Source organism: Mytilus edulis, chromosome 4 (assembly GCF_963676685.1).
Source record: "Mytilus edulis chromosome 4, xbMytEdul2.2, whole genome shotgun sequence".
In the NCBI taxonomy this organism is placed as follows: Eukaryota; Metazoa; Mollusca; class Bivalvia; order Mytilida; family Mytilidae; genus Mytilus; species Mytilus edulis.
In genome coordinates, this window is record NC_092347.1 from 39,526,331 (window position 1) to 39,552,434 (window position 26,104).

Below are 26,104 nucleotides of genomic sequence, written 5' to 3' on the forward strand. Positions count from 1 at the left end.
TAATGTTCCGTCATTGTGTCGGATGTTAGATACCATCGAGTCCGAACAAATTTTGCCGGTGTGGTTTAGACACAGTGAAGTAGTGCGTAGTGCCTATTAAACTAACTAAGGCAGACAACTTAACATTGGAAATTGTTCATTACTTCAAAGTTACTAGACCATGACTATGGGGGACATTTAGGGCATCAAAATAGTCGTTTAACAGATGTGTACTGATAGAAATGCAACTTCATATCAAATATTAATGATCTATTGCAAGTAAACAAACTAATTCAACAGAAAACTTAACAATTGTTGATGCCTCTTGGAAATATGGCCTTATGGTCTTTTTTCACCCATGTCAGTCATTGGCAAATGGGGTCATCGGACATATTTAATAACTAGATACCATATAAATGAAGGTTGTGATTATGTTTGGTGGAATTTGGCCTTGTAGTTTCAGAGGAAATTTTTTTGTAAAAAACGATGTCTGACAATGACGATGGATGCAGAGGCCAAGTGATGACAAAAGCTCGGTCAGGTGAGCTTAAAAGGATATCATGTCTGAAAGCTAACTCAGTGGAATCTAATGGTAAAAAGACAAATGACTAGCCATAGTTTTAAGTAACTATCCAACAAGTAACTTTAATTAACTTTATATAAGAAAACAAATATATGAACAATTGCAATTATACCATAATAAGAAGTGAACAATAAATGATCAAACTGGCCACTTACTTACCTATACTGTTACAAATGAATTTCAAGTAAGGGGTCATCAATAATTGTCAACCATTTTCCAAAGTGTAAAAAGCGTACAATTAGAGGGAGGGGGGTAAAAAAAAATAACATTTTTTACAGAAAGCTTTTTTTTTTTATTTCCGGATTTTTTTCATTTCCACAGGGTTCACTCATTGATGTCATCAAATAAATAGTCAGATATGTTTCATGTTATTTTCAATGCAAATTTCTGTATTATAAACTAAACTTTAATAGACAGGATCTTCTTTTTATGAACAATGATTGATTCTTGTCTTGAAATCTGAAAATGGTTGATGTACACTTTATGAGCGAGGGTGGGGGTCTGAAAAAAGTGTATGTTTTGTACACTTTGGAAACGTGTCAATAGTTTAGACACTGACCACAACATGTATCTTGACAAATTTCAATATTAACTGGTTAAACATAAAAGCCTGTTGAACACATGAAGGTAATTGGAATGGAGTGTGGTATGGTTGATCTCGTAATCATGCTTCTGCTAAATGAGTCAGATGAGATTTGTGATTCTGCGATGAGCTGTCATGTCCCAGTGGATACCGTCACCAACTCTGCGTTGAAGCTGAATACGGAGATAGTAATGAAGATCTAAAAAGTCATATCCATTCGAAGATATTATCTGTCGAGCATAAAAATAAGCCTCTAAAATGTCCAGTCTTAATGTCGAGTTCATAAATTCAATCTCTGGAATAATGAAGCCTCCTCTAGCATCTTTACTAATAGTTAAAGTAGCATTCCATAATACTTTAACATTCTTCTGGAAGGCATTCTTTGAATCTCTGATCTAGTTTATCTAAGTTTTCCTTGTACATTTCGACACTTGCTTTACCATATCTGAAAATGAAATGAAATTTTTAAATGACGCAAGCATAAATATAAACTACAGGTAAAATTATTTTTTCTTGTTCATATTTTTCTTGAAACTTATACTGCAGATCCAGTTTTTAACCTTTTTGTATTCAGTTTTGTTATTTTTTTTAATATGTAATTCAAATTATCAAAAAATTCCTACAGTATTGTATACAGAATTTCTGAAATAAACTTTGAAGCTCCTTCTTTCTTTAACTAAATGTGTCAATGCGACACGAATGGCCTCGTCCCAAAAAGTTTAAAAATCTGCAATTTCAATATAAACACATGTGGACACAAACATGATGGTAGTCTCACAATCTGGATACATATAGAAAAAAATCTGTATAACTGTGATTTTCAATCATTTATCAAAGTCCAAAGCCCGTAATTTCAGCAACAATTAGCGGAGCAGAACTAAGCTTAAACTTGACCTGTAACTCATCATGGTTAACTCACATACCAAAAATCAGCCCAATATCATGAAGACGTTTAGAAAAAGAGACTGTATAACTGTGATTTTTCAACAAATTCTCAAAGTCCAAAGCCTGTAATTTCGGCAAAAATTAGTGGAGCGGAACGAAACTTTAACGTTATCTGTAACTCATCATGATTAACTCATATATTAAAAATCAGCCCAATATCTGAAGGTTTTTGGAAAAAAAGTCTAAATAACTGTGATTTTCAACAATTTTTCAAAATCCAAAGCCCGTAATTTCGGTAAAAGTTAGTGGAGCGGAACGAAACTTAAAATTGATCTATAACTCATCATAGTTAACTCACATACCAAAAATCAGCCCAATATCTGAAGTCGTTTAGAAAAAAAACTCTGTATAATGTTTTTTTGCGGAATGACGGAATTACGGAAAAGGGTAAAACTATATGGCACCGACAACTTTGTTGTGGGGCCATAATAAAAGAATCACAAGGTTACAAGTGATGTGTATCTGTATAACAAGGAAAATTTACAGAAAAGAATAAATAAACTCATCATAGATACCAGGACTAAATTTAGTATATACGCCAGACGCGCGTTTCGTCTACAAAAGACTCACCAGTGACGCTCGAATCCAAAAAAGTTAAAAAGGCCAAATAAAGTACGAAGTTGAAGAGCATTGAGGACCAAAATTCACAAAAAGACACTTCAGCAACCCATTATCCAAATTATTTATCAAATATAGTTTTATAAAAGTCTCCTTTTGGAAAAAAATGGTTCTTCATTTCTGATTAGCAGTCTGATTAGGTTGTTATAGTGTAATATATTCAAAGGTTGTTATAGTGTAATGCCCCAGTCCCACTAGACCTCGATCGCACCACGCTCACCGCGATCTAAAATAAATTTAGATCGTAGTGAGTTCGCGGTATGAGCGGCATGAAAATGTAAATTTCCGTTGCTTTCACGATGCTATTACGTCCTCTCTACGTTTCTACAAAGATCCCGCTACGATTATACCACGTTCTCACCGCGCTTATTCTGCGACCTCAGTGCGCTTATCAAGATCTTTCTACGCTCTTCACGTTCTCACTACGACCATACCACGAGTTATCAGATTGCAACACGATCTTACTGCGATTATAACACGTTCTTACAACGATTAAACTACGTTCATAGCGCGATCTTACTACGTTCTCAGCAATAACGTCAACATCGTGTTCCATATCAATACAGTTCAATTCCTTCTATTTCTGATTAAATCGTAGATTTCTCAGAAACAATACATTCATACCACCAAAATCTACCAGAATACGTAGACATGGTGGTAGGAGTTAATGTAGAGGCAGAGGGAGCAAAGTAACGAATCCTGATCAAGCAGAGATGTCGGACCGACCAATCCAACCTAAATTACAACCTATTGCTGGTCCATAAAGCTCAATGACGATATTTTAGTGAACGATAGCAGAGATGATATAGATGTATCAATATATATAGGAAGATGTGGTATAAGTGCCAATGAGACAACTCTCCATCCAAGTAACAATTTATAAAAGTAAACCATTATAGGCCAAGGTACGGCCTCCAACACGGAGCCTTGGCTCACATCAATCAACACGTTATAAAGGACCAAAAATATTACTAGTGTTAAACCATTTAAACGGGAAAACCAACGGTCTAATCTATATAAAAACGAGAAGCATGGTTGAGCCGTTAGAGCAAATGGATAATTACATTCAAACAAACAAAATCTAGGGAGCTTTTTTATATATATATTTTATGTGAAAATGACAATAAGAATGATGGTCGTAGTGTGAACGTAGTAAGGTCGTAAGAAGAGCGTGATGAGGACGACAAGAGCGTGCTAGAATCGTCCTATTGTCGTGAACAGCTTGGTATAGTCGTAGTGGAAGCGTAGTTGGGTCGCAGTGAGAACGTGATGGTCGTAGTGAGGTCGTGATAACGTCGCTCTGCGATCGTAGCGCAGTCTCTCCGAATAGAATCACGCTTTCGCTACGCTCTCGCTACGATTGTACAGCGACCTTTGCGATCTTACTACGATCTTAGTGCGCTCTCACTACGCTTCTACTACGACCTGATTTCGCCAAGACCGCACCACGATTGTTTTGAACATGTTCAAAGTTGACCACGCTCTCCACGATCTTGAAGACCTCACTACGACCGTGATACGACCTTACTGCGATCTACACGATCGCACTACGATCATCAACATTTGCATTTTTTTCACAGATCGTAGTGCGATCGTGGCCTAGTGGGACTGGGGTATAACATATTCAGTCATGAGTACAACTTGTACAAGTAATCTTTATTTACTTGAAGAAGTAAATAAAATATACATATATAGTTAATTTTAATGTTTGATTTATCTCCCCTTAATATTTTCAAAAATTTACTTTCATAAGTAAATTCTTTTTATAATTCCATAAAATTCTCAAGTTTTGAGATGTAAAATTATGCATTTAACCAAATATTATTGACCTACCACTTGTGGTTCCCCATAAACTGACCTGGTCACAAACTAATACATGTAAAATAAGCAAAAGTTTTGATGTCAGGTAGACCATGACTGAGGGGGCAGGGCCAAATAATCTCCATGGAAATGAGATGTGCCAATGCTTATATAACTGCATACCAAATATGATTGACCTACCACTTGTGGTTCACCATAAACTAGACCTAAAATATAATCACAAACTAATACATTAATGTTGACGCCGCTAAAACAGCATACCTTTGTCTCGCTTTTTGACAAAAATTACTCGTACAAGTTAGTAGTACCCCTGGCTGACATTATACAAACTATAATAGGATTTGATAAGAAAGAATTGGACTATCTTACTTACAAGAATTATGGGATATATTTGTACAAGTCTGCATCCCAAAATTATTATGCTATCAAAATTAATTATTTGAACTTCATCTGACTTTGCTGTTTAAAACCTTGTGTTTAAGTTTGAGAACATTTAGGTGGAGGCACAATAAAGAATTGGAAAGAGTCTGGGAATTGGCAAATTATGCAATTTTTTTCATTCGCTAAGGATGTACTTAAGTGAGGTTTTGGACTAAGGGTCAAATGTTCGGACTCCTTGGTGTTTTTCCATACGATACAAAGTAAAATAGTTTGCCCATAACACCTATTTATCTTTTAACATAAGACTTAACCAGGTGCTCCGCAGGGTGCAGCCTGATATGACCGCAGAGGTCGTACCCTGAACAGTTGGGGCAAGTATGGAAAAAACATTCAAGCTTGATGCAGCTCTGAATTTGGATTGTGATAAAATTTTTGACACTACATGGGTTTCTTACACAAAACAAATGTCAAGATCATACAAATCTATTGCACAATATTATTAAATTAAAGATTCTTCTTTAAACTTTTGAAAAAATATGAAATTTGGAGAAAAAAAATTGAAAGCTACTACCACCCCCCTTTTTTGCAATTAGTCCAAAACCTGACATTACTTTATACATAATTTACAAGTCGTGTTAGGGAGGTAAATCTGACATACCCAACAGTGTATGTTAAATGTTTTTGAATTACCTCCCTAACACTGCTTTTAAATTGTCTTTTGACCAGAAAAACTTTGTGTTTCCCCTTTTTTGCCCCTAATTTCTTAACTATTGGGACTATAACCCCAAAATCAAAACTAACTATCCCTTCATGCTAGAAACGTGTGGCATAATTTCAGAGAGATTCATACACTCAAACACAAGTTATTGTTTGAAAACTACAAAAATGCTTATTTTGGGCCCCCTTTTTGGCCCCTTACTCCAAAACTATTGGGACCATAACCCCCTTAATCAATCCTAACATTCTTTTTTCAATGGTATTGAACCTGCTGGTGAAAATTTATAAAGATCCATTCACTAAAACTAAAGTTTTTGTCAAGAAACTAAATGTGTTTTCGGACGATGACGACGACGACATGATAATAGCATTATACGACGCAACATTTTGTTTGCGGTCATATAAAAACTCATAAAGGGTCATTTGACAAAATTTAATCAGATTCTTGATTTTTTTCTTTTGATTTGAACCATGAATAATACCAATGCTAATATCAGGTAAAAGTCCGAGTCAGCCTTTTCCCGCCATATTTTATAAATCAAATATTTCAAAAAGGAGCTCCATGACCTATCAATATCTTTGGCTTATTTTTATCCTAAACTAATACTCTTCCAGCTTAAAGTATCAATTTTGAATTCTTGATTTATTATTCAACTTTCAATGTTATTCCACATGAAATCAAAAGATAATAAATATATTCCAGAGGAAATAAAAAGTACAGTCATTAAAACTTTAATGACTTACTTTTCACAATTTGAGGCTTTTCCAAATGCTGATTTTGGTCCGAATCCGCCTAGACGAAATCAGACATAGGAGCTCGTTGAACTTAGTTTGCCGAATGCCTTAGATGGTATTCCAACTGCTTTTTTGCATATATGTAGCTTTGTAGATGTGGTGTGATGGCCAGTGAGAGAACGTTCCATCAAAGTTTAAATATGAAGTGGGTGTATAAAGCAATTGTTATAGTCCAATGTACAACATTTAATAATGAGGAAAACCTTTACCACAATTCTGCTAAAAACAGCGCTGATATAAAAAAAATGTGAAAAAAAAAGAGCTAACTGTTATACATTTATGAATTATGTCTTAAAGAAGAAAAAAATGAGATCTATGTAACTGTTCCGGACCATATGAGTATCTGGACCATACGCGTATGGTCATGACCATATGGGTATTCTCATATGGTCCGACCATACGCGTATGGTCGGACCATATGAGTATATACTCGTTTGGTTATAAACGGGCCGGACCATACGAGTATTTGGACCATATAGGTATTTTACAAATATGTACAAGAAACGTTGAAATTATACAATAAACTTTACCATAAAAAAACACAACCTTGGTAACATGAAAATAGATTAATTTTATAATTCAAAGGTTACATGATTATACATAATTTACCTTTAGATTATGTGCAACTTCAATGGCGGATTTACGTTCTTGTGGCCAGAAAAAGTTAAATTTGGAAAAGTGATCTATGTAATGTCCAATCCAGCAAAATGGACCGTCAGGATCTGCACGCTTATCAACTAAATCCAACTGACCCCTATGCATAAAATGTTTGGATGAAATCGGTTTTAACGGTGCTATGTTATTTTGAGGTTTCTTACACGCACATTTTACACATCCTTTAATAAATTCCTTACAAAGGCTTCTCGGGACGCCGTAAAAAGTATCCTCAACATCTTTGAATAGTTTGTGATAACATGTATGAGACCGAGTTCCTTCGTGAACTAGCTTTAAAGTCTTGAACATATTTTCGACTGTCACTACACGACGCCAGTGTGCAAGAAGGCCAGGTCTCTCACATTCCTGAGGGGAAAAACGAAAGAAAGGTATAAGAAATAAGCTAGTAAGAGTTACAGAATGAATAAAACGATCATTGTTGAAAGCCTAAAAATTGCTAACTTCAACGTCATGCGGTCTCTAGTGGAGAGCTGTGTCATTGACAGTCATACCACATGCATATTCTGATTTTTGGAATAACATTTTTAACTAAAAAACGTCTATTTATTTTACAACTATTAAAAACCATATAAGATGCGATGACAGCAATTAAAAACAAAAACACATATAGGAAAATTCTGAATATTGCGCTGCTAAAGAACTGCTAATGCTGATTTATGTTAAGATTAAAAATTAATCAAAGCCATAATATGTAGAATTATAACCTCTTTTGTTGGAACACACAGCTCATTCTCTAAACCTAAAACGGCACAAGTTACAAGTTGGAATCCTTTGTCTTTGACATATTGCCGAAATCTGGGTGTATCTGTTTTCTGTCCGTCTTTAGTGTCAATTATAAGACTCTTTATCCTTTCAACCTTTTCATCAGTTAGTAAAACAGTTGACTTCTTTTGTAAAAGTTCATTCAGAAATATTTGAAAGTTATCTTCCCAAGACGACATATTGCCATTCACTTGTAACAATAAATCGGTAATGACCATAGGACTGGTATAAAATGTGTTTACTATAGTATTGACCAGTGAGTAAAATTTACTATATGAAACTGTTTATTTTTTATTAAGATAATTGTTTAATTAATTGATTAATCGACCTTTGACAGCGTCTTCTCAATGACGTGACAACTAGAAGGATCATACCTTATTAAAAGTAAAGTCTTAACAGTAAACGTGTTAATTACCCCGACCATACGCGTATGGTCGGACCATATGAGTATATACCCATATGGTCATGACCATACGCGTATGGTCCAAATACTCATATGGTCCGGAACATTAATACATTTTCAGAATTATCAATTGTAGTAAATCAGTCAGAGTGGTTATCGACTATTAGTGGTACCGTTTAAGTTAAGCTTCAGCACAAATTCAGTCCTGCATAGAGTAGACACATCGTTTGCTTTCAATAAGATATGTTCCGTACATTTATTATTTATTTACATTTTCAAATTCAACAAAGGTCTGAAAAGCTAAAGCAGAGATTTTGATTGACTACAATCGAACTATATAAACTACGGCGAATGCAGCTATGAAAGAACAAATATGTTGTTCCCTCAAGATGTTTTGTCGTTTCCACAAGATAGTTATCCCGTTCCCGTGTTGTTCCCTCAACATAGCTATGTAACTGTATTGATATGATAAGATTGTATTGTCTTCTACATTTGTATTTAAAAAAAACGTCTGATCTTAAAACTTGGTGTACTATTCACTGTCATATAATTCAAAACTAACTCAGTCAAAATGGATTAGCTTGTCGGATGAGGCATGTATAGCAGAAGACGCTCACTCTGTTTACCTGAGGTTTGGCAAATACCTAAATAGAATTTTAATATTCTAAACAAGTGTGGACACAGATGAGTGTGGATAGTATGTTTGGATGTTTGACAGTGTCTTAATTATGACAAAAGGGAGTTCTATGTTTTCCTATATCGTGTTATTAACGGCGTTGCACGATGACAACCAACCTGAACATTAGGAATATTGTTTATTTAATATTTAGTTTTTATGTTCAAGACGGACATGGAAGAGACAGTAACTACATTAGTTACCAAATGATTATGATCGAATATATTCCACATCTTTGATTTTGGATTCATTTTGTAGCTAGGAGAGCAACACATAATAGGTTAATTTTTTCATGTGTTTTTTTTTCTAAATGGGAGATGATAAATAGATTTGATAACATGATATAAGGAGCCTGTAATTCAGTTTTTATTTGTTTGTGTGTTACATATTCGCTTTTTTGTTTCTTTTTTTGTACATAAATAAGGCCGTTAGTTTTCTCGTTTGAATTGTTTTACATTGTCATTTCGGGGCCTTTTATAGCTGATAATGGGGTATTGTCTTTGTTCATTGCTAATGGCCATATGGTGACCTGTATTTGTTAATTTCTGTGTCATTTTGGTCTCTTGTCTCATTGGCAATCATACCACATCTTTTTTATATGTATTTGCTTACTATTTGTATGGTTCTATTATTTTGTGGTGGTTTTCAGTATCATTAGTAACTTTTTTTTTAATTTGATCAATGAACAATCGAAATAGAATGACGTTACGCGCGATGTTCGTACCTCATTGGAAAATCGGTGTAGTTGGCAAGATGCAAGTCCAAAATATTTAATTTTGTGATATCATATTCATTGCTATTGTACGCATTTGAAAAAAAAATGTTTTTTTTTAAATAAACAAGTATGGACACAGACGCAAATTGTCAGTGGGGTTAAAAGTCGTTACAAATGTATTGAAAGCTAGACTGGAAATGTGTATTAACAAATTGAGTTGATGTGTACATGTACATGTCTTCATTCAAATGCATTGACTGATAAAAAAAGGGGGCTTCAACTTCCACCCCTCTCTATGAATTAGTTGTTTGAGTGTTTGAATATGGAGTTTGTTAATAAATAGCTGCACAGTAAGCGCATGATATGTCTCCAATGGGTTTTCAATGTAGCCAGAAACTCCTGCACTTATAGGTGTCCAAAAACTATAAAATCCCTTCTTTTTTTAAGCATATATAAAAATTCATAACACAGAAATGTATAATCTGAAATTTATTACAATCAAAAGGGACCTTAGGTCAATAGTTTAAACAATTCACCAAAGTTTAATTAAAGGTGATGGATGCATTTTTGTGTTATTGTTCAAAATTGGAAAATTCTCTCTTTTTTAAGGATAAAATCTCTCTTCATAACATGGAAACGAAAATTCTAAAATTTATAAAATCGATGTGGAGCTAATGTCAATAGATATAAGCATTTCAACAAAGTTTCTTGAAAGTAGGGGAAGTGTTTTCTAGTTATTGTCTGAAGTGTGGATGATGGACTGATAGACAACAGTATACTATAATATGTTGTGTGTGAGACATTGGTATAATAAAAAGGTTTTGAATGAATAATGATTAGAAACTGTTTAATGCAGTTATTGAGGGAACGACAGTGAAGAAATTGCTGAGATCAATGCGTTTGAATCCTAAGAATTCAATTTTTGTTGAAATGAAATAAAGTTCAATTTTTTACCCTTTGGATCTTAATGTAGACCAATTTGAAAACGGGACAATCCTGTGCAATTGAATATTTCTGGCTATTGGCAATACTGTGCAATTGAAAATTTCTTGCTATTGCGCAATATTGTGCAATTAGATATTTCTTGCTATTGTGCAATACTGTGCAATTGAAGATTTCTTGCTATTGCAGAATACTGCCCAATTGAAAATTTCTTGCTATTGCACAATATAGTATAATAATTTATGACCCCGATTTGGACCAACTTGAAAACTGGGCCCATAATCAAAAATCTAAGTACATGTTAAGACTCACCATATCAAAGAACCCCAAGAATTCAATTCTTATTAAAATCAAGCTTATTTTAATTTTGGACCCTTTAGACTTTAATGTAGACCAATTAGAAAACAGGACCTAAAATTAAAAATTTGGACATGGTTAGATTTGGCATATCAAAGAAGCACAATACCGTAATTCATTTTTTTGCTGAAATCAAACAAAGTTTAATTTTGGCCCCTTATTCCTTGGGACCAAAACTCCAAAATTAATCCAAACCTTCCTTTTGTGGTCATAAACCTTTGTAGATTTCTATTAACTTATACTAAAGTTATTGTTCAAAAACCAAGAAAAATGCTTATTTGGGGCCTGTCTGTTGGAACTAAAATTACCAAAATCTATCCCAACCCTCCTTATGTGGCCATAGACCTTATGTTAAAATATCATAGATTTCTGTTTACTAATACTTAAGTTATAGAGCAAAAACCAAGAACAATTCTTATTTGGCCCCTTATTCCTAAACTGTTGAGACCAAAATACCCCAAATCAATCCCACCCTTCCTTTCATGGTCATAAATCTTGTGTCTAAATTTCATATATATCTATTTTACTTTTACTGAAGTTAGAGTGCGAAAACCGAATGTCTTTGGATGAAGACGAAGATGCCAACGTGATTCCAATGTACAACCAAAAAGTTTTCAATTTTTGCGGTTGTATAAAAATGATCTCAAATCAAATTTTTAATGGAGTTTGCAACAGTAATTATTCAACTACTCATTTTAATACATCATAAAGTATTAAAGTGTAAATGTCATAGTCATGGTGATGATGCCTCCGCTAGCATATAACGTTATAAAGGTACATAAATCAAGAACTGTAAAAGTGAAGCTGCTAAAAATTGAACTTAAACCGAGTTTAGAGGTACCGGTAATAAGCATTATATACACATTTCACTAAATTTAGTTGAGACAAACTTGAGAAATTTTTCCATTTGTGAAAGGGGATAACCCTAGAATGATAATCAAAGTGCTTGTAATCACCGAATGGCTATTAAAGACTGCTTAAATTTATCAGTTGGTAGTAAAGTGAATTTTGCATTGTATATTGTATATATAGCATTATTTTTAGTCGATTCAACTACTATTCTGGACAGAGAAAGATAACTCCAATTTTCAAAGAAGATTTCATAAAGCAATGGTTTTAGGTTATATTAATTCAACAACCATTCTGGACAAAGAAAGATAACTCCAATTTATTGTCTTGAATCTAGAAAAATGTTTGTTTTTGGCCCTCAATTCCTCGACTGTTTGCCCCATAACCCACAAAATAGACCCCAAACTTCTACTTATGGTATTAAATATTATGGTACAGTTTCAGAACAATTGAAATACTTATACACAACTTTTTGTACTGACACAAGATTAATGCTTGTTTTGGGCACCTTTGGAACCTTTATTCATAAACCTTAGGGACTATATATATATATAACCGCCCCAAAACAATCCCAAGCTTCCTTTTATGATTATAAATATTATGTTATAATTAAATGGCTTCCTTTTTACTTATACTGAAGTTATTATCTGGAAACCATCCGTCTTGGGAAGACGACGACAGGATACCTACATGTATTTCAACTGCAAAAATTTCTGTGGTTGTATAAAAATTTCAAATATGTACAATGAAATAGAGTTTTAGAAATTGATAAGCCTTATAATTTTCCCCCACATAGTTGAAGGACCATTTACACTCAGGACCGAGTCATAAGTAGGCAGTACAGTCTACAGATGTATTAAAACAACCTAGCATCATATTGCTAGTAGTGGGAGTAGCATTCTCGGGAAAATTTGTTCTTTTTTTTTATAATATGTTTGGTTCAAATCAAAATAGAATGCTTTTATCTCCCTAATACTTACATTGTAAATAGAGGTGGTACTACTTTGACAAATCCTTGTACATGAGAGTTTTCTGTCAAATCTTTATTTCACAAAGAATGAATTGCATAACAATGAACTGAGCTCAAAGCAAAGTACTTTAATAATACACTTAGACAAAGAGCTAAATCCAGTGATATACTTTGTACTACAGGTCCTTCATTAACATCCATTGACCAAAACCATATCTCATCAACATTCCATACTACATGGTTGGATTCTGAAGTCCTGAAAAAGATATGATTTTTTTTATCATATTTTAAGTATATAAACACAGGTTTAAACTTTCTTGTTGTATAATCATTCCGTATCTAGCAACTATCAATTTGCTTAATGCACATATTGATATATGTTGAGTGTACCTCTGTTGGAAATAAGAACACACAAACCTCCACCTAGTTTTAGTCAATGGACAAAACATTCAAAACTATAAAATATTATAGATCTAAGACTTGTCAGTGTCTATTTACCATTGCCACTGAATCAGTGATATATGTATTGTACACATAATTATATACATGCAAGACTAAAATTATAAAGTACATACATGTTTGTATATAAGACTAAAACTGACATTCATTCCCAAAGTCATTTTCAAATCTGACTTCATGGTAAAATAAGATTCCATATCTACAACCAATTAAAAGGAAAAATCCCTCTGATAGACTAGCATTTAAATCCGATTTCTAAAATGGAAGCTAGGTCACCTTGGAACTTAGAACTAAAAAAAATCGAAACAATATATCTGATATATTTCAAATGCATGTACATGAAATAATATAAATCTCTAAAATTCACCATATTGTTCCCTTTTTCATCTTCTGTTAGATACTGTATATCCAGTGGCGGATCCAGAAATTTTCTCAAGTGGGGGCCCACTGACTGACCTAAGAGGGGGCTCGCTCAAGTCATGATTCAGTGATTCCCTATATAAGCAAACAAATTTTTTCTCAAAAAGCAGGCCCCCCCCCCTAAATCCGCCTCTGATATCAACCTCTAGATGTCTTTCAATTACATTCAGTTTAGTGTGGGTTGATCTTTGATTGTTGTACATGTTACAACCAGATTCCCGGCAGGGGGCAACTTTGTAAGACCGCAGAGGTTCAAGCTTAGATTTTGAAATAAGGGGGAAAATGTAACCTTTTCAATTTATAAAACAGGCTCAACATCATTTCTAAACATATATAAACATATTCTAAATTGTGGACACACCTTCATTAAATATTCTACTTCAATTAGTGGAGGAGATCAAATTAAAAAGTTGCAATGGTTAAATACTCCAATCACAGTCTTTCCTGCTAAAATCTCATGTGTAGAATGTGATAGATGGTTTTTGGGTCTATATATTGTCCTTGATATTGAGGTTATTTTGACACAGCAAAATATAAAGAAAATGTAAACTATGATCTGGAAATTGACTTCGTTTTCGCAAAATAAGCCCACTTAAACTGAACTTTAAATGCAAAAGACCTCTAAATGGCTAACAGATATTGCTATATAAAAAAATAGTCCATGATTATACATGTACATGATCAGAGCTCCAGATAAGAATTCATAAATTGGGGTTTTTACCCACCATTTTCTTATATAATTGGGTGATAAAGTTTTTTAATTGCATTATCAATTCCAATTCACCCCTCAGGTTAATATCAAATTGGGTTTTTCACCACCAAGCTCCTTCATGTATTGGGTTTTTTCATCAACACAATATTGAATATTTAGGCAATATCAACCCCAATTTTTTTCCATCTTAAATTAATACATGTAATATGTTTCTGTCTTTGTTTAGCTCTTTTATTTGGTTTAGGGTTTTGGTTAGGGTTATTTGCTAGCTGTTTTATTTGGTTTATTCACTGAGAAGCAATTGTAGGTTAAATTTGTGTCCAGTTTCAAACAGTTTTTTTTCAAAAAAAGGATATGTGTATTCACAGGCACTCGTCTTATACTTTTATATGATAAATTCTGAGACCAGTGCCTGATCAGTGGCTGTGTGCATGGTGTGTGTATTCATTAATTAACCGTAAAATGAATAAACCAGATGCTTCGCAGGGCGTAGCTTTATACGACCGCAGAGGTTGAACCCTGAACGGTTGGGGCAAGTTTGGACACAACATTCAAGCTGGATTCAGCTCTAAATTTGGATTGTGATTAAATAGTTGACACAGCATAGGTTTCTGACACAGAATGAATGTGTTTTCTCTTAGAGCAATTCACTATGCTGTTCAATATTAATCCTCTCAAAAAAATGTTTGAAGAAATTTTCTTTTTATTTATGAAATTTCAAATGAGAAAAATTGAACCCAATTTTTTAATCACATCCCCCTTTCCCTTATTCCAAAACTAATCTCAATTAAAACATTCTAATGGAGTTTGCAAAAATAACTACTCATTTAAATACATCATAAAATATTGAGATGTAAAAAACTGCTTGTTATCACTGAATGGTAAAAATGGTAGTAAAAAGTGAATATACATTGTATATTGTATATAACAAAGATTTAAGTTGATTATGGACAAAGAAAGATAACTCCAATTAAAAAAATTTCTTGCAATAAGATATTTCTTGCTTACTATTTTGGACAAGAAAGATAACTCTAATTAAAAAAAAAATTGCTATTTCACAATATTGTGAAATTGGATATTTCTTGCCATTGCACAATACTGTGCAATTGAAAAGACTTGCTATTGCACAATACTTAATATAATAATTTTAGATCCTGATTTGGACCAACTTGAAAACTGGGCCCATAATCAAAAATCTAAGTACATGTTTAGATTCAGCATATCAAAGAGGCCAAAGAATTTAATTTTTGTTAAAATCAAACTTAGTTTAATTTTGGACCCTTTGGACCTTAATGTAGGCCAATTTGAAAAGTTACACGGGACCAAAAATGAAGAATCTACATACACAGTTAGATTTGGCATATCAAAGAACCCCATTTATTCAATTTTTGATGAAATCAAAAAAGTTTAATTTTGGACCCAGATTTGGACCAACTTGAAAACTGGGCCAATAATCAAGAATCTATATACATTTTTAGATTCAACATATCAAAGAACCCAATGGATTCATTTTTTGTCAAAATCAAACTAAGTTTAATTTTGGACCCTTTGGACCTTAATCATTAATGTAGACCAATTTGAAAACATGACCAAAAGTTAAGAATCTACATACACAGTTAGATTCTGCATATCAAAGAACCCCAATTATTCAATTTTGATGAAATCAAACAAAGTTTAATTTTGGACCCTTTGGGCCCCTTTTTCCTACACTATTGGGACCAAAACTCCCAAAATCAATACCAATCTTCCTTTTATGGTCATTAACCTTGTGTTTAAATTTCATAGATTTCTATTTACTTATACTAACGTTATGGTGCGAAAACCAAGAAAAATGCTTATTTGGGTCCCTTTTTGGCCCCTTATTCCTAAACTGTTTGGACCTCAACTCCCAAAATCAATACCAATCTTCCTTTTGTGGTCATAAACATTATGTTCAAATTTCATTGATTTCTATTTACTTAAACTAAAGTTATTGTGCGAAAACCAAGAATAATGCTTATTTGGGCCCTTTTTTGGCCCCTAATTCCTTAACTGTTGAAACCAAAACTCCCAAAATCAATCCCAACCTTTCTTTTGTGGTCATCAACCTTGTGTCAAAATTTCATAGATTTCTATTAACTTAAACTAAAGTTATAGTGCGAAAACCAAGAAAATGCTTATTTGGGCCCTTTTTGGCCCCTAATTCCTAAAATGTTGGGACCCAAACTCCCAAAATCAATACCAACCTTCCTTTTATGGTCATAAACCTTGTGTTAAAATTTCATAGATTTCTATTCACTTTTACTAAAGTTAGAGTGCGAAAACTAAAAGTATTCGGACGACGACGACGACGCCAACGTGATAGCAATATACGACGAAAATTTTTTCAAAATTTGCGGTCGTATAAAAATAGTATATAAACTAATTATACTTGAATGATTTTCTTTTATTCAATTTACATAAATCTGGGTTTAGTTGTATTTTATTAGAACTTTTGATTTCTGATGCTTTATCATTTCATAATTGATTGGGCCTTTCACTTTTTCCAACTGAATTCGTTTTTGATGAAACCCTGTGTTTATTAGCAATGTTTTCGTTATGGTACGCACACACGCCCGTGCGTTCGATGGACTGTTCCTAAAGACACTAGCTGAGTCTTGTTATCATAACTTTCCCTCAATTTTCCAAAATAAGCCGAAAACATGCTTCTATTCAATATTTTAACCGGACATTCACTTTCGTTTTAATTCGATGTATGTTATGAAAAATCCCGAGCAATGCGAAAGAAAATATGACTACATGACACACGCTAATTGGATAAACACCGAGAAGATCGAAATATTTACAAAAACACGTGTACCTATCAAGCAACGGAAAACTCAAACACAGGGACCCATTACAGCTACTTGATGCAGGGATCTATTTTTAGAACGACAGGAAATTTCCAATTATAAATATTATAAAAAAAAGTTTAAGCGACGACTGTAAACAGATAAGGGTTAATAACACAAACGGTAGCCAATAAAAGGGTTGAGAACTCATGGTTTTGGCATATAATTGGGTTTTCCGTTGAATTAATTGGGTTGTTGAACCCTTCAATGGACAATTGCATTGGGTTTTCTATTATTTGTATTGCGGGATCACGCAAATACGCAGCTTATCTGGAGCTCTGCATGATATTAAAGAATTCATGAAATTTACACTGATTCTGTCAGTTGAATGGACTAGAATGAGATAAGTTATATACATGTACATGATAGACATAAAGGTTTTTCCAACAGGACTGTGGTGTAAATTAAATTAGTTGTATTTTATGGTTGATATATTTATGTATATACATGTATGTAAATCATTGGCTTTTCAACCAATGATATTTTACAATATCGATTATTTGTTTATTTTTCAGCATACTAAAAATGTTTTAACACAACACGAGCGCAAGCTTGATAGGGTGTCCTCACACAGGGTTTCCACTGGCGGTCGCCATTTTCCCAAATTTGCGAAAAATAATACTTGTGGCGATAAAAATTCGTCATTTGCTTAAGAATTTGGCGAAAGAAATATATAGAAAGATTTATTTTCCTCCTTCTTGTTTATTTACTTTTTTTGAGTTTCTCGGACTTTAACTTATCAGACAATACTCGGAATTCACCTTGACCTCAATGCATTCTAGCGTCACAATTTCAAATGACATAGGATAACATATGATCTGTCCATATACATGTATGAGGGTAGAAATGGGGGTATTTTACTTTAGTATTCTTGCCAAATGAAGATTAAACAGTAATTCTTAGACATGACCATAAAAGAGGGGGGGATAGGACCTTTATCGGGACTCCGGGATCGGGTGTTTTTAAGCTTGGGATTATCCTACCTCATAAAATGTACACTTTTTTCCAGACGATTAAAAAATCAGCTGAATTTGACAAATCACACTATTTGTTTTCCAAAAATAACCGTAATTGGATGGGGGTTCTGTGTATTCACATTATTTGAACAACTCTCCTTGGGCCGAGAAAAAAAAGATCCCTGTTTCAGGTAACCCGACCGACCCTAACTTTTTTATTGGATCTTTCAAAAAAAAAAATTTAAAAAAAATTATCAATCGACCCTGTTTTTGACACAGGCTTCTGATAAATGACATATTTTTTTCTCTCTTGCTTCCTCTTGCATAGAAAGGCAGTAAAACATTTTATTAATGTCAAAAGGTATTCCAAATAGGTTAAAATCCAAGAAATTTGCACAGCAGGTGCTTCATAAACATTGCAAATGGCCCAAGACCACAATTAATGACCCCGCTTTTCGTAGTTCCTTTTAATTAGAGTGTATTTTTCCTTAATTTTTTTCTTTCCCTTCCCCACTCATTTCTTAGATTTTATTGGGTGGAAATGAAAGATGAGAGGTGAAATAATTTTTTGGATGTTGTATTTAAACTGATTTTGATATGGAATGAGTGATTAGGCCAAGTGCAAAAAGGTCATATTTACAGTTTTCGGAACATCTCTTGACTTGTCCATAGGGGTATGGATGTATATTGGCTATATTTGTAAAAGTGATTGCTTCAATCTTTCTGAATTTTGGATATATTTTTGGACTAGTGCTATACATAAGACACACAAAAAATTTGACAAAAGGGCATGGTGCAATTTTTTTAATGATACAAAATGTTCTAAAGAAATGATAGAGAAATTAATTGTGGTCTGTGGCCAAATGGCACACTTCCGGTTTTTGATACTAATTATGGATCCGGACTTGGAAAAAACATGATAAATACTCAATAACTCAAAAATGAAATTTTGAATCATCACCAAAAAGTATACAGATATTAAGATTAATGTAACTAAGAAGTGTTTAAAGTTTTAAGCCATAATCAAGAATTGGTTTTGAGATACGGTGTGACATGTGAAACTAGAGGGTCCAAGGACCCTGTGTCGCTCACCTGATATTTTTATTTACAATTGTTGCATGATAAATGCAACTGTTGTACTGTCGTTTAGTTTCAGAGATATAATACTAAAAAGTGCATTTGAAACCTATGTTTTATTTCAGCCATGTGGGCAGGCAGGGTCATCATACACAGTGGTCCCTGGATATCCTAGTGGTGATTTAAACCAAGTTTGTTTAAATTCGACAGTTGTTTCAGGGGAGAATTTTTGTAAAATTTATCTAACAAGAAATGCAAAGTAATGAGAAAGTTGTGAAGTAGTTTTGTTGTTGCGTAACCCCCCCCCCCCCCCCCCACTTTGCCACCAGTGCAAGGGTTGTATAGCCAGCTGAGGTCGTGAAAAACTCTCTTTCTTTTGTTGTTGCAGATAGATCTTGACCTGATGAACAATTTTACCACATGTCAGATTTGCTCTAAATGCTTTGGTTTTTGAGTGATAAGCCAAAAACTGCATTTTACCCCTATCTTCTATTTTTAGCCATGGCGGGCATCTTGGTTGGTTGGCTGGATCACCGGACACAATTTTTAAACTAGATACCCCAATGATGATTGTGGCCAAGTTTGGTTTAATTTAATCCAGTAGTTTCAGAGGAGAAGATTTTTGTAAAAGATAACTAAGATTTACGAAAAATGGTTAAAAATTGACTATAAAGGGCAATAACTTCTAAAGGGGTCAACAGACCATTTTGGTCATGTTGACTTATTTGTAGATCTTACTTTGCTGAACATTTTTGCTGTTTACAGTTTATCTCTATCTATAATAATATTCAAGATAATAACCAAAAACAGCAAAATTTTCTCAAAATTACCAATTCAGGGGCAGCAACCCAACAACGGGTTGTCCGATTCATCTGACAATTTCAGGGCAGATAGATCTTGACCTGATAAACAATTTTACCCCATGTCAGATTTGCTCTAAATGCTTTGGTTTTTGAGTTATAAGCCAAAAACTGCATTTTACCCCTATGTTCTATTTTTAGCCATGGCGGCCATCTTGGTTGGTTGGGCGGGTCACCGGACACAATTTTTAAACTAGATACCCTAATAATGATTTTGGCCATGTTTGGTTAAATTTGGCCCAGCAGTTTCAGAGGAGAAGATTTTTGTAAAAGTTAACGACGACGGACGCAGGACGACGACGGACGACGCCGGACGCCGGACGCCAAGTGATGAGAAAAGCTCACTTGGCCCTTCGGGCCAGGTGAGCTAAAAAACACACCCCTGTTTAAGTTGCAATGTGTCGTAACTCAAAAAGTTTTAATCTTATTTTCACCAAAAAGTATACAGATCATGTGACCATCATAAGAAACAACAATATTAAGTTTCATGAAATTTGGATAAGTCGTTCTCAAGTTACGGTGCCACATGTTTACGCTGGACAGACAGACGGACACCGGACATTTGTATACCATAATACGTCACGTCTTTGACGGACGTATAAAAAGCAGTACTAAGCGTGCATGTTACGCTAGAAACATATTCAAAGAATAAAGTTTTATAACTTTTAATGTCATATTCAATATTTATCAAAACCTAAAGGGGAGTTACATGTATTTTACTTTCTATATTTTTTCGTGGATGTCAATACACCTAATCGCTATTTATTCCATACCGGATAAATTCTAAAATTACACAACTTTTTCATCCAGTTGAAGCTATCTGGGGGCTGTTGAAACAATTCACCATGCACAATACTTTTTAATGAGACCCGTTTTAACTTATTGTAAATACTTTAAACAAAATAATTTTTTACTTCAATTTTAATTTGGAAAAAAAGTGGATCATACTCTATTAAAGTTTCTTGATGATCGCTTTCTAAAGTTTTCCTCCCTCAGCTCTCTACTAAAAAACCTTTATTTTCGGCCGCATGACCCCAACAGGAAGTTGTACATACAGTGTATGACTGTTTTTCCCAGATTGGACTAAATAGCGATAATTAAATAAGGTGTAATTTCCGGTATTGTTGAAAACTTGCATATTCATCACTATCTGATTTTGTGGTTTTAACAATCCGGACAGACAAATAGCAATAAGGTGTTTAGGAAAACATGACCTAAAACCTCCTTCATATAAGACAAAAAACATCGGAACTCATACTGAATGGTCAAATGTGTTCAATATGAAAATTTCAGTTAAGATGGTAAAATCACAAATCAGCCGTTAATGTAAATGGACTATAAGTATGACTTTTGAGCAAATTTAAAGGGAAATGACGGGAAAGGGGCAAATTAGCTTTCAAGGGGAGCAAATGCTGTTTGAATTGTTAAGCGGGTTTTAAATATAGAGGGAAAGTGGAGTCATCTTTTTAGACTTTAGACTTTAATTTAGTTACATGTACATATAACTTATGTAGACTTACCTTCTAATTCTATACACTATTAAAAAAAAACCCACACACAACTCGGAACTATTTCTAATTCACTTAGACTACTGATATGCAAACCTAAAAACAAAAAAAAAAATATTATAAAATAGTTATTGAAAGATTCATAACACTTTGAAAGGATAATTCAGACACGTGTTACACGGGGAGCATGTTTGTTTACAAACAATAATGTCACGTGATCGCGCACTGACCTCGCATGCTGCATCGCCCTTACAATTCACTAATACATGTACATAACCATTTTCATGCAAACATGCAACGTGAATGTGATTGGTTATCAAATAATACAAAAATAATGCATGAACCGTTGAAGAAGAAGTTATTTCATCAAATAGATTGGATTTTCCCTTTCGACACGAATAGGTCGAGTTGACATTCCTGTCATCGGAGATAGTATTGAGATAAATGGGATAAAACGGACCGTCAAAAAGATCTGGAGAAGCACATCAGTAGAACCTTAACATAAATAAGTAATACTTACCAAAATTTCTCTAATTGATAACCTATAGAACTGAAATTTCACAAAAATACCGATAAAAAATTTCCTCTGAAACTACAAGGCCAAATTCCACCAAACATAATCACAACCTTCATTTATATGGTATCTAGTTATTAAATATGTCCGATGACCCCATTTGCCAATGACTGACATGGGTGAAAAAAGACCATAAGGCCATATTTCCAAGAGGCATCAACAATTGTTAAGTTTTCTGTTGAATTAGTTTGTTTACTTGCAATAGATCATTAATATTTGATATGAAGTTGCATTTCTATTAGTACACATCTGTTAAACGACTATTTTGATGCCCTAAATGTCCCCCATAGTCATGGTCTAGTAACTTTGAATTAATGAACAATTTCCAATGTTAAGTTTTCTGCCTTAGTTAGTTTAATAGGCACTACGCACTACTTGACTGTGATAAATCAATGAAATTTTGTTTCAAGTTGCATTACTATCAGTAAATATCAGTCTGATGACTGTTTTGATGCCATGACCCCGATGACATGGCCTAATGACTTTGAATGACAATTTTTAATGTTAATTGTAGTTAGTTTGATAGGACCTACTTGTGATAGAACAATGATTTTGATTGGGTTTTGGTGTTTTAACACCACTTTTAATCACCGCTTTTGTAATATTTAGTGGCTGCCAGTTTTTATTCGTGGAGGAAGCCGTTGTGCCATGATAAAACAATGATAATTTGTATGAAGTTGCATTACTGTAATACTTTTGAGTACATCTTAGTTTGTCTACTGTTTCGAGGCCCAGCGGTTTTTTACACTCGTTTTCTAATTTTTTGGTTTATGATCGTTATTTTTTGTGGCAATAAAAATACAAGGACGGCAAGAGTATACGTCAATGAAACAGAAAACAAGAAGCATTTAGGGTTTCCGTCAGTAGAGAAAAATTAACACAATACTGGTATCTAAGGTTGACATCAGTTTAAAACTTAGCCTTAGTTACAACTCGGGACAATAATTGCACCTCGGGGTCTGGGTGGTGGTGCGGGAGGGGGGATAATAAACTTATTATTCCACTCATACCCAGTTGATTAGTATATATCACACACGAGATAAATACATCAACGATGGAATGTGCAAAGCTGTTATCTTTCTTTCAACTTCAAAGTTATTGAGGTCGTCGCACAGCATCCATGCGCGTAGCTACGTTAACGTCAAAACGCCCGGGCGTACACTTGAATTTGGTAAAAAAATAATCATCTAAATAAAAATAAAAGAATTTGTTAACAGTACCTCAACCTTCTAAGTCTTTCTTCAATGGCTTGTAATTGCGAATACAAGTGACGAAAATTAGTATCATATTATTTCTGTCAAATTCTAAATTGACCGTGAATTCTATACTCACTTTCCCTTCTTTCTTTTTTTAAAGCAATTCATTATGAGCTAAGATTCGATATGTGGTTTGCCTTTTTGGTCGAGCCATTGACATTTATGTCGCGAAAGGGAGACATTTTGATCCAAAATGTCGTCGGCGGTGCCAAAATTATAACTATGTGCATGTAGGTTCATTATGTAGTTAAAGTTTTAAGATATCAATAACTTTGTCAAACCTTCGTAAAATTTTACTGTAGCTGGACAAAAACTGTTAATGGTCAAATGAGTATCCAGAGCATAATGACGAAATTATATATATGATGCGTTTTCCCGTATTTTCTGAATTAAAGGAATTTCTTTTTGCATTTACAGTAGAAGGTTAAAATTTATTACATATCAATTACTTTGTGAAACCTAGTTTTTTTCATGGTTAATTTCTGAAGCAAAAAGTTTTTCGTTCATTTTTAATTTTTAAACCGACAGTCGGACTTTCTTTTGGGCAATTTAAATCAGACGATCGGCCACCGTTTAATAACCGAATGCACAGGGAGTCAATCTTTCAAATACTGTCTTTCATTGAAATTAGATTACGACTTCAGCTGACAGGGCATGGTATATATTGTCCATTACATATATTAACAACTCTTTGTACAGAAATAAAATATTCTTTTTGAATACAAAAACAGTTAAATATATGAAACAAAACTATATGTCACAGTGATATATGGGGGTCTGGATTGGGACCAACAGGGGGGGGGGGGGGGTTCATCATTTCTATATTTCTATGTTCTATCATTCTTTTGGTCTCTCTAATCTATTTAGTAAGAAATATGCTTATTCTTTCAATTATGGGTCTCGATTTATGTATTATAAATTGGATATCGGAGGGATAACAATCAGTAGATCCGTTGAAATTAGTCATGCCCCCGTTTATCCTCTACCAGCAGTTTCTTTGGCCTCACCAAGTTTTGGGCGTACACTTAGAAATGACCTTGCTACGCCACTGATTATTTGCACAACTCTCCTTACTGATGCCATATTTTGGAATTTCCGTGACCTAAATGGTTCGCGAAAATTAATATTTTTATATATAGTATAGTAAAAAGAAAAAAATAATTGTTGAAACAATGTTTCATGCTGCATGCGACAAGCTTCAGTTTAAAAAAACGGCTATTTTTAGGCTGTCCCGCGTAACATATTTCATTTATTGTAACCACTAAACTGTGATTTTCGTCTAAAGTATTTAATATTTTGAAAAACGGGTTTTTCCATTATTTAACAAAAAGGTTCCTTCAGTTTTTTATGCATTTTTTATGACGTTATGATGACGTCATAGAAAAAATAAAATGTTCCATACAACAAGGGCAAATCTGTCCCACGGGAAAAAACATTGGTATTCCAGATTTGAGAATCAAAAACATTTATCTAATATGGAAAAAAGGTTAGTATTTGTATTTACTTCATCAATGTTAATTTGCTTAATTTTATGAATTTAAAGACAAATATCCTGAAAAATGATATATGGTTATTTATGAGCGATTTTTCAAAGGCTTATAAGGTTGTCGCACCGCTATTTTTTGACGTAAAAACTAACTCAACTCAAATCTACGTCAATTGTTTGCTTATCAGAGCTCTTATATTGGTAGAATTTTATGATTTTTTAAAATGTTATTTTTCTTAATTTTTCAAAAATCTAAAGTACATCAATTTTCGATAAGTAGTTAAAACGCACCATCGATTTTGCGGAGTCTTACAAGAATGTGGCACATGCTTAAAACCAACGTTTCAGTCGAAGTTTTGGTTTGAACGTTACGGAATATTCGTGACGTTGTGTTACGCTTACATGTACGAACATCGCGCGTAACGTCAATGCTTTTATCTCCCTATTACTTACATTGTACATAGAGGTGATACTTCTTTGACAAATCCTTGTACATGAGTGTTGTCTGTCAAATCTTTGTTTCACAAAGAATGAATTGCATAACAATGAACTGAGCTCAAAGCAAAGTACTTTAATAATACACTTAGACAGAGAGCTAAATCCAGTGATATACTTTGTACTTCAGGTCCCTCACGAACATCCATCGACCAAAACCATATCTCAATAACATGCCATACTACATGGTTGGATCAGAAGTCCTGAAAAAGACATGATTTTTTTTTATCGTATTTTAAGTATATATGCACAGGTTAAAACTTTCTTGTGGTATAATCATTCAGTATCTAGCAACTATCAATTTGCTTCATGCAAAAATTGATATAGGTGGAGTGCCCCTCTCAGTGTTGAAAATAAGAACACACCTCCACCTAATTTTAGTCAACTGATGAACAAACATTCAGAACTATAAAAAAATTTCTAAGAATTGTCAGTGTCTATTTACCATTGCCACTGAATCAGTGATATAAATTTTACACATAATTATATACATGTAAGACTAAAATTTTGAAGTACATACATTGTATATATAAGACAAAAACTGACATTCGGTCTTTACTGACTTCATTCCCCAAGTCATTTTCAAATCCGACTTCATGATAAAATTAGATTCCATATTTACATGTACAACCAATGAAAATCAAATATCCCTCTAATAGA

The 26,104-nt window shown here is 33.7% G+C and overlaps 1 long non-coding RNA gene across 2 annotated transcripts; it reads right to left on the minus strand.

The window, feature by feature from the left end:
* Positions 1-619: 619 nt before the first annotated feature.
* LOC139519673 (uncharacterized) lies at positions 620-25,824 on the minus strand. Of its 2 annotated transcripts, none has more exons than XR_011663646.1 (2): positions 25,403-25,824; positions 620-1,590 (listed from the first exon to the last, which is right to left on the minus strand). It is a non-coding gene; the product is annotated as an uncharacterized lncRNA (long non-coding RNA). The 2 variants fall into 2 exon arrangements; XR_011663645.1 differs by lacking the exon at positions 25,403-25,824 and adding an exon at positions 7,802-8,731.
* Positions 25,825-26,104: the final 280 nt, after the last annotated feature.